Source organism: Carlito syrichta, unplaced genomic scaffold, assembly GCF_000164805.1.
Source record: "Carlito syrichta isolate Samal-C Ts95f unplaced genomic scaffold, Tarsius_syrichta-2.0.1 Scaffold303766, whole genome shotgun sequence".
Lineage (NCBI taxonomy): Eukaryota > Metazoa > Chordata > Mammalia > Primates > Tarsiidae > Carlito > Carlito syrichta.
The window spans coordinates 149,836-157,333 of NW_007247862.1; positions in this window are offsets into that span (position 1 = coordinate 149,836).

Genomic DNA, 7,498 nt, shown 5'->3' on the forward strand with positions numbered 1-7,498 from the left:
TAAAAACACTTTCCTTGTGAATTTTAAAGTAATTTTATTAAAGTTCACAAACACCAAGCTTTAAATTGTGTGCATTCTGTCTTTTCTGACTACATGTATTCACTTAATTAATATTTATTGAATACCTACTATGTGTCAGGTTTTTGGGGAAGAACAGCTACTGAACTCCTAGAGATTTCATTTTAGCATCTTACTACTTGAAGATACACAATGACCTCAGTCAAACAATTTTTGAAAACGCTACAAGATCCTAAATTTTTTTTAAAAAACCAAGAGTATTATTTACTTAATTGAACCAAAGAGAGAACAGAGTATAAGCTTCTTCTATGTGAAAAAAATGAGAATTACAACACTGCATTTAGGCTCTTTTGCCCCAAGTTTTCATAACTTGACAGAATATTGATCAAATAATACATGCAAGAACAAGACTTTACTAGAAAGTCACTTTCTCCTTTGTGATACTCTCTAGTCTCTCACCTCTTAAATAAAACTTCTCTGTTTCTTCAGCCCATTCTAATTATTCCTTCTGAGTTTTTTGAATATGTATTTGTACTTCTTAGTTGAAGATACTTTATTTTCCAGTATTTTAAATTACGATTTTGTATATTTTTTTGTTTCAACTGTAACTTCATTCAAGAAGAAACTCAGTCATAAGTTTTTTCTTTCCCCAACACTTAACTAGAAATTCAATAAATATATAACTGCAATTAAAAGATGATTAAATATGTCTGCTTCCATTACATAATTACAAATAAATTTTGAAAAATACAGCAACGTTATAAGGAAGGAAAAAATTACCATAGTTGAATTCTCCTTTTTTTCCAATATATTTCTTACATAAGCTTTACTTTTATATGAATGTAATACCATTGCATACTAAGTTTATAAAGTTGTTTTCTTTAAGAATACATTGTTAACATTTTAAAAATTCATGTACATTTAAACATCATTTTAGTGGTTGCTTATAATTCTATCAAGCAAAGTTATCAAGATATTTGCTTACTTCCTAGCTTACTACACAGTCATAATTTTTGTCTTTGAGATGGATGATTAATCTGTTAAATAGTGGCCCTCTTTATTCCTAATAATTTCTTTTGCATTTAAGTCTAATTTGTATAACATATGTATGTGAATATATATGAACATTCTTTCATTTAATAATTGTTCAGTGTATTGTTTTCATTCCTTTACTTTCACCTCTTCCATGACAATATGTCTTAGGTTCATCTTTATGAAGATAGGATAAAACTAGATTTTATAAATTCAATTTGATAGTATCCTTAACTAGTATTATGTAATACTAATTTAATATTTTAATAGTATTATATATTATTTGATAAATGTAGAGATATGTAATATATATTTATTTACTAATGCTTATTTTTTTTTTTTTTTTTGAGTTGGAGTCTCACTCTGTCGCCCAGACTGGAGTGCAGTGGCCGCTCCCGGCCACTACAGCCTCGACCTGCTGGGCTCTGGCGATCCTTCCGCCTCAGCCTTCCGAGTAGCCGGAATTACAGGCACGCGCTACCACGCCCAGCTGATTTTTTGATTTATTGTAGAGATGCCTGAACCCGCGGGCTCAGGCAATCCACTCACCTCAGCCTCCCAAAGGCGCGGGATTACAGGCTGAGCCACCGAGCCCGGCTAATGCTTATATTTTTATATTAAAACATATTTATATTTTTAGAGTTAAATTTATCACTTATTTTTAAAGCTTTTCATTTTTACACAATTTTGGTCTTAAAAGAGGTATCAACATTCAGATTTCCTATATACCTTCACGCAGCATCTCCAAATATTACCAGCTTACATAACCATACTATAATTATTGAAGATGGCAAATTTACATGAATATGCCTTAAGAATACTGATCAGGTATCCTACAGAACATCCCCTAATGTGGGTTGTCTGGTGTTTCCCGTGACTATACTGGATTATGGATTTTTGAAAAGACAGTACTTATTGTCACACCATATTAGTATATATCATAGACAATATTAACTGTTGGTGGCAAGGTTTTAATATTTTACTTTAGAATAGTTTGATTTACTGAAAAATTACAACGATAGTACATTTGTTAGACTTCACACCCAGGTTCCTCTATAGTTAACCTCTTATGTAAATTAGTAAGTTACATTTGTGATGATTAATGAACCAATATTGATATTATTATTAACTAAAGTGGATACTTTGTGTAAATTTTATTAGCTTTTATGTAATGTCCTTTTTCATTTCAAAGGATCACCTCCAGGACACCTCATAACTTTTGGTATTTTTCTCCATGGGACATTGGCTATTGTCCTTCATATATTTATTTATTCAATCATTTATTACTATCAGTACAAACACATTAATTTTCTTATACTTTGGGTTATACAGTAATAATTCACTAGTACCTTGATAATTGAATCGGCTCAGTTTGGCTGTTGCGAGGTCTATCATTTGACCCTTCTTTCTTTTCTTCCCTCCATTTTTTTTATTGTGGTAAAATACACATAACAAAAAATTTATCATCTTAGCCATTTTGAAGTATGAAGTTCAGTGGCTTTAAATACATTCATAATTTTGGGCAATTATCACAACCATCCATCTCTATAACTTTTTTCATCTTGTAAAACTGACTCTATATAGTCATTAATCAATAATTTCTATGCCCTCCTCCCTCCATCCTCTGGCAACCACAATTCTACTTTATCCCCCTATGATTTGACTATTCTAAGTACTTCATATAAGAGGAATTTTACAGTACTTGTCTATTTATGACTGGTTTAATTTCACTTAGCATAATATCCTAACAGTTCATCCATGTTGTAACATATGTCAGAATCTTATTTAATTTTAAGGATGAAAAATATTTCATTGTATGTATACCACATACAATGTGGTATACTTATCCATTCATCTGTTTATGGGCATTTGAGTTGCTTCCACATTTTAGCTATTTTGAATAATGCTGCTGTGAACATAAGCATACAAATATCTCTTTGAGACCAAGCTTTAAATTCTTTTGGGTATATACTCAAAAGTGAAATTACTTTATATAATAATTCTACTTTTAGTTTTTTTGAGAAACTCTCATAGTGTTTTTCACAACAGTTGTATCTTTTACAGTCCTACTAATAGTACACAAGGGTTTCAACTTTTTCTTATCCTTGCAAACATTTGTTGTTTTCTGAGGTTTTTTGGGTTTTTTGTTGTTGTTGACAGAAGTCATACAAATGGGTGTAAGGATGTATCTCATTGTATTTTTGATTAGCATTTCTCTAATGATTAGTGATATTGAACATCTTTTCATTTACTTCATGATTATTTGTACATCTTTGTTGAAAAAATGTCTATACAAGTTCTTTACCCATTTTTGAATCAAGTTGTTTGTTTGTTTTTATTATTTAATTGTAGAAGTCCTCTGAATAGTATTCCCTCCTTATCTCTAGGGTATACATTCCAAAACTCCCAGTGCATGACTGAAACCACAGATAACACTGAAATCTATATACACTATTTTTTCTATACATACATACCCATGATAAAGTTTAATTTATAAATTAGAGCCGGGCTCGGTGGCTCAGCCTGTAATCCTGTGCTTTGGGAGGCTGAGGTGAGTGGATTGCCTGAGCTCGTGGGTTCCAGACCCTCCTGGACAACTTGGCAAAACCTCATCTCTATAATAAATCAAAAAAATTAGCCGGGTGTGGTAGCGCGCACCTGTAGGTCCAGCTACTTGGAAGCCTGAGGCAGAAGGATCGCCGGAGCCCAGTAGGTCGAGGCTGTGGCAGTCAGGAGCGGCCACTGCACTCCAGTCTGGGTGACAGAGTGAGACTCCAACTAAAAAAAAAAAAAAAATGTATATATATATAAAAATTAGGCACAGTGAGAGACTAACAACAATAATAATAAAATAGAATAATTATAACAATATGTCAATGTCACTACTCTTGCACTTTGGGACCACGTTAAGTAAAATAAGAGTGACTAGAACACAAGCTCTTCTATACTTTGGCAGTCTATCTGATAACTGAGAGACGGCTATGAAATAACTAATGGAAAATAGCCTAGAGAATGTGGAGATGCTCGAAAAAGAATGATTCACATCCTAGGTGCATGCAACAGGGGAAAATTGCATGAGATTTCTTCATGCTACTCAGAATGACATGCAATTTAAAACTTATGGATTGTTTATTTCTGGGAATTTCCGTGTAATATTTTGGACTGTAGTTGACTGTGGGTAACTAAAACTGCAGGTAATTGAAATTTTAGGTAAGGGGTAATGACTATATTCTGTATACACATTCCTTACCAAGTATATGATTTACAGACATTTTTTTCCATTCTGTAGGTTACCTTTTCACTCTGTTGATATTGTCCTTTGCTGCACAATTAAAAAAACTTTTATATAGTCCAATTTGTCTATTTATTTTGTTGTCTGTGTCTTTGTAGGCATATCTAAACAATCATTGCCAAACACAATACCCTGAAGTTTCTGACCTATATTTTCTTCTGAGTTTTATAGTTTAACATCTTATATTTAGGTCTTAATCCCCTTTTAATATATTTTTATATATGATATTAAGTAATGGTCCAATTTTGTTCTTCTGTATGTATCTACAAAATAACTTTCTGGGTTTTTGACTGGGCTGTGGTAAATCTGTAGATCAAATTGGGAAAAAATAATAAGATTTATTTTTCTAATCATGAGCATGGTATACATTTCCATTTATTTAGATCTTTGATTTCATTCATCAGTGTTTTGCTGTTTTTTACATTCAAATATTATATATACTTTGTATTTTACCTATGGTAATTCATTTGTATGTATCATTATAAATAACATGTAAAACAACTTTTCAAATTTAATTTTTTAGTACTTGTATATAAGAAAACAAGTGGCATTTTATATTGATCTCCTGTGCTTTGACCTTCCTATACTCATTCATAACAAAGGGTTGTTTTGTTGATTTCTTACTTAGAAAGTCATTCATAACAAAGGGTTGTTTTGTTAATTTCTTATTTAGAAAGTCATATCATCACAGAAATAAAGAACAAAGTACCATATGTTCTCACTCATAGGTGGAACTTGAACAATTATACTATAATAAAAGGATTGGCAGTAGTGGGAAACTGCCAGGGGAGGAGGCTGAGAGATTGGCAGTTGAGGGAAACTGCTAGGGGAAGGAGGGGCACACCTCATCAACAAGGGTACCTGCATAATCAACATTTGTATACCCAACCCTGAATTGTACCCCACATCTTTATAATAATAATGATAATAATAATAATAATAATAATAATGAAAGTCATATCATCTACAAATAAAGACAGCTTTTCCTTTATGATGTGTATGTTTTACTTCTTTTTTCAGTCTTACTATACAGCTAGGATTTTTAGTATGATGTTGAATAGGAGAGGTGAGAAAGGATATCCTTGCCTTACTTCTGATCATAGGTGAAAAGTAACTATGCATTACAATTAAGCACACTGTTAGCTTCAAGATTTTGTAGATGTTCTTTATCAAACTAAAATTTTCCTCTCTATTCCAGGTTGGCTTAAAGTTTTTATTATGAAAAGTGTTGGATTATGTCAAGTGACTTTATTGCTATCAATTAATTTGAACAGATGACCTTTCTTTAGTGCAATAATATGGAGGTTTTTAAGAAGAGATTTTTGAATGTTGAACAAATCTTTCATACCTGGGATAAATCCCAATTGGTTGTGGTATTTTTATGCATTGTTGGATTGAAATTGCTAATATTTTGTTGATAATTTTTACATTTACATCCATTAGAGAGGATACTTTGCATTTTACATTGCTTGTTATGCCTTTATATATACATATATATATTTTTAAAATAATTTTAGCTCTCATTTCTGAGAGTCAGAACGAAACTTAAGAAGTTACATTCATGTTTTTATTTTTTTATTTTATTTTTTATGAATATTTTTTATTATGGTTTTGTGGGGTACAGTTAAGGGTTAGGTATACAATTACGTTTCATTCAGGTACCCTGTTGATAAGAGGTGTTTCCTCATCTCCAAACAGATATTTGCTACTGTTAATCCCATCCCCCCCCATAGTTTCCCAGTACCATCAGTCATTTTCTTATAGTATTACATTGGATGTTCAAGGTCCATTATATGAGTGAGAACATGTGATACTCGGATCTTTGTTTCTGTGAGAGGTCACTCAGAATTATAGACTCTAGTTCCATCCAGTTTGCTGTGAAATTCATGATTTTGTTCTCTTTTATGGCTGCGTAGTATTCTATCGTGTATATACATCACATCTATTTAATTCAGTCCTCTTTTGATGGGCAGCATGGTTGTTTCCAGGTTGTTGCTATTGTGAACAATGCTGCGATAAACATACATGTGCAGGTATCTTTTTTATAGAGTGATTTGAGTTCTTCAGGATATATTCCCAGTAGGGGGATTGCGGAGTCATATGGGAGGTTGATATTTACAGCTTTCAGGAATCGCCACACCGCTTTCCACAGAGGTTGCACTAGTTTACACTCCCACCAACAGTGTAGAAGTGTTCCCTTTTCGCCACACCCTCTCCAGCAGCAGTTATTTTTTGAGTTGTTGATAATTGCCATTCTGACTGGAGTTAGGTGGTATCTCAGTGTGGTTTTGATTTGCATCTCCCTGATGATTAGTGAGGTTGAACATTTCTTCATGTGTCTGTTGGCTGCTCGGATGTCCTCTTTTGTGAAGTCTCTGTTCATATCTTTTGCCCATTTGATAATGGGGTTGTTTGTTTTTTTCTTTTCAGCACGTTTGAGTTACTTGTAGATCCAGGATGTTAAGCCTTTGTCAGACCTGGTGTTGGCACATATTTTTTCCCAGTCTGTAGGCTGTCTCCCTGCTCTATGATGGTTTCTTTGGCTTTGCAGAAGCTTATCAGTTTAATAAGGTCCCACTTGTCTATCTTCTCTCTTATGAGCTGTGGGTTTTGGGTTTTGTTCAGGAATTGGATGCCAGTTCCGATTTCCATGAGGGTATTTCCTTCATTTTCTAAGGTTCTTATCGTTTGAGGTTTTACATTTAGATCTCTGATCCATTTGGAGTTAACTTTTGTGCATGGGGATAGATAGGGGTCCTGTTTCAATCTTCTGCATGTGGTTGGCCAGTTTTCCTGGCATCATTTACTGAATAGGTTCTCCTCTCCCCAGTGGTAGGTGGTGGAGACCTTGTCAAAGATGAGTTGGTTGAGAAATTGAGGTTTTGCTTCTGGAATCTCAATTCTATTCCATTAATCTATATGCCTGTTCCTATACCAATACAAAGCTGTTTTGATGATTGTAGCTTTATAGTAAAGTTTGAAGTCTGGTAATGTGACACCACCTGCTTTTTTTTTTTTTTTGCTGAGGATTGTTCTGGCTATTCTTAGACATTTGTGTTTCCATATGAATTCCTGTGTTGTTTTTTCCAGGTCTGAGAAGAATGTTGCTGGTAATTTGATGGGTATTGCATTGAATTTGTAGATTGCCTTAGGTAA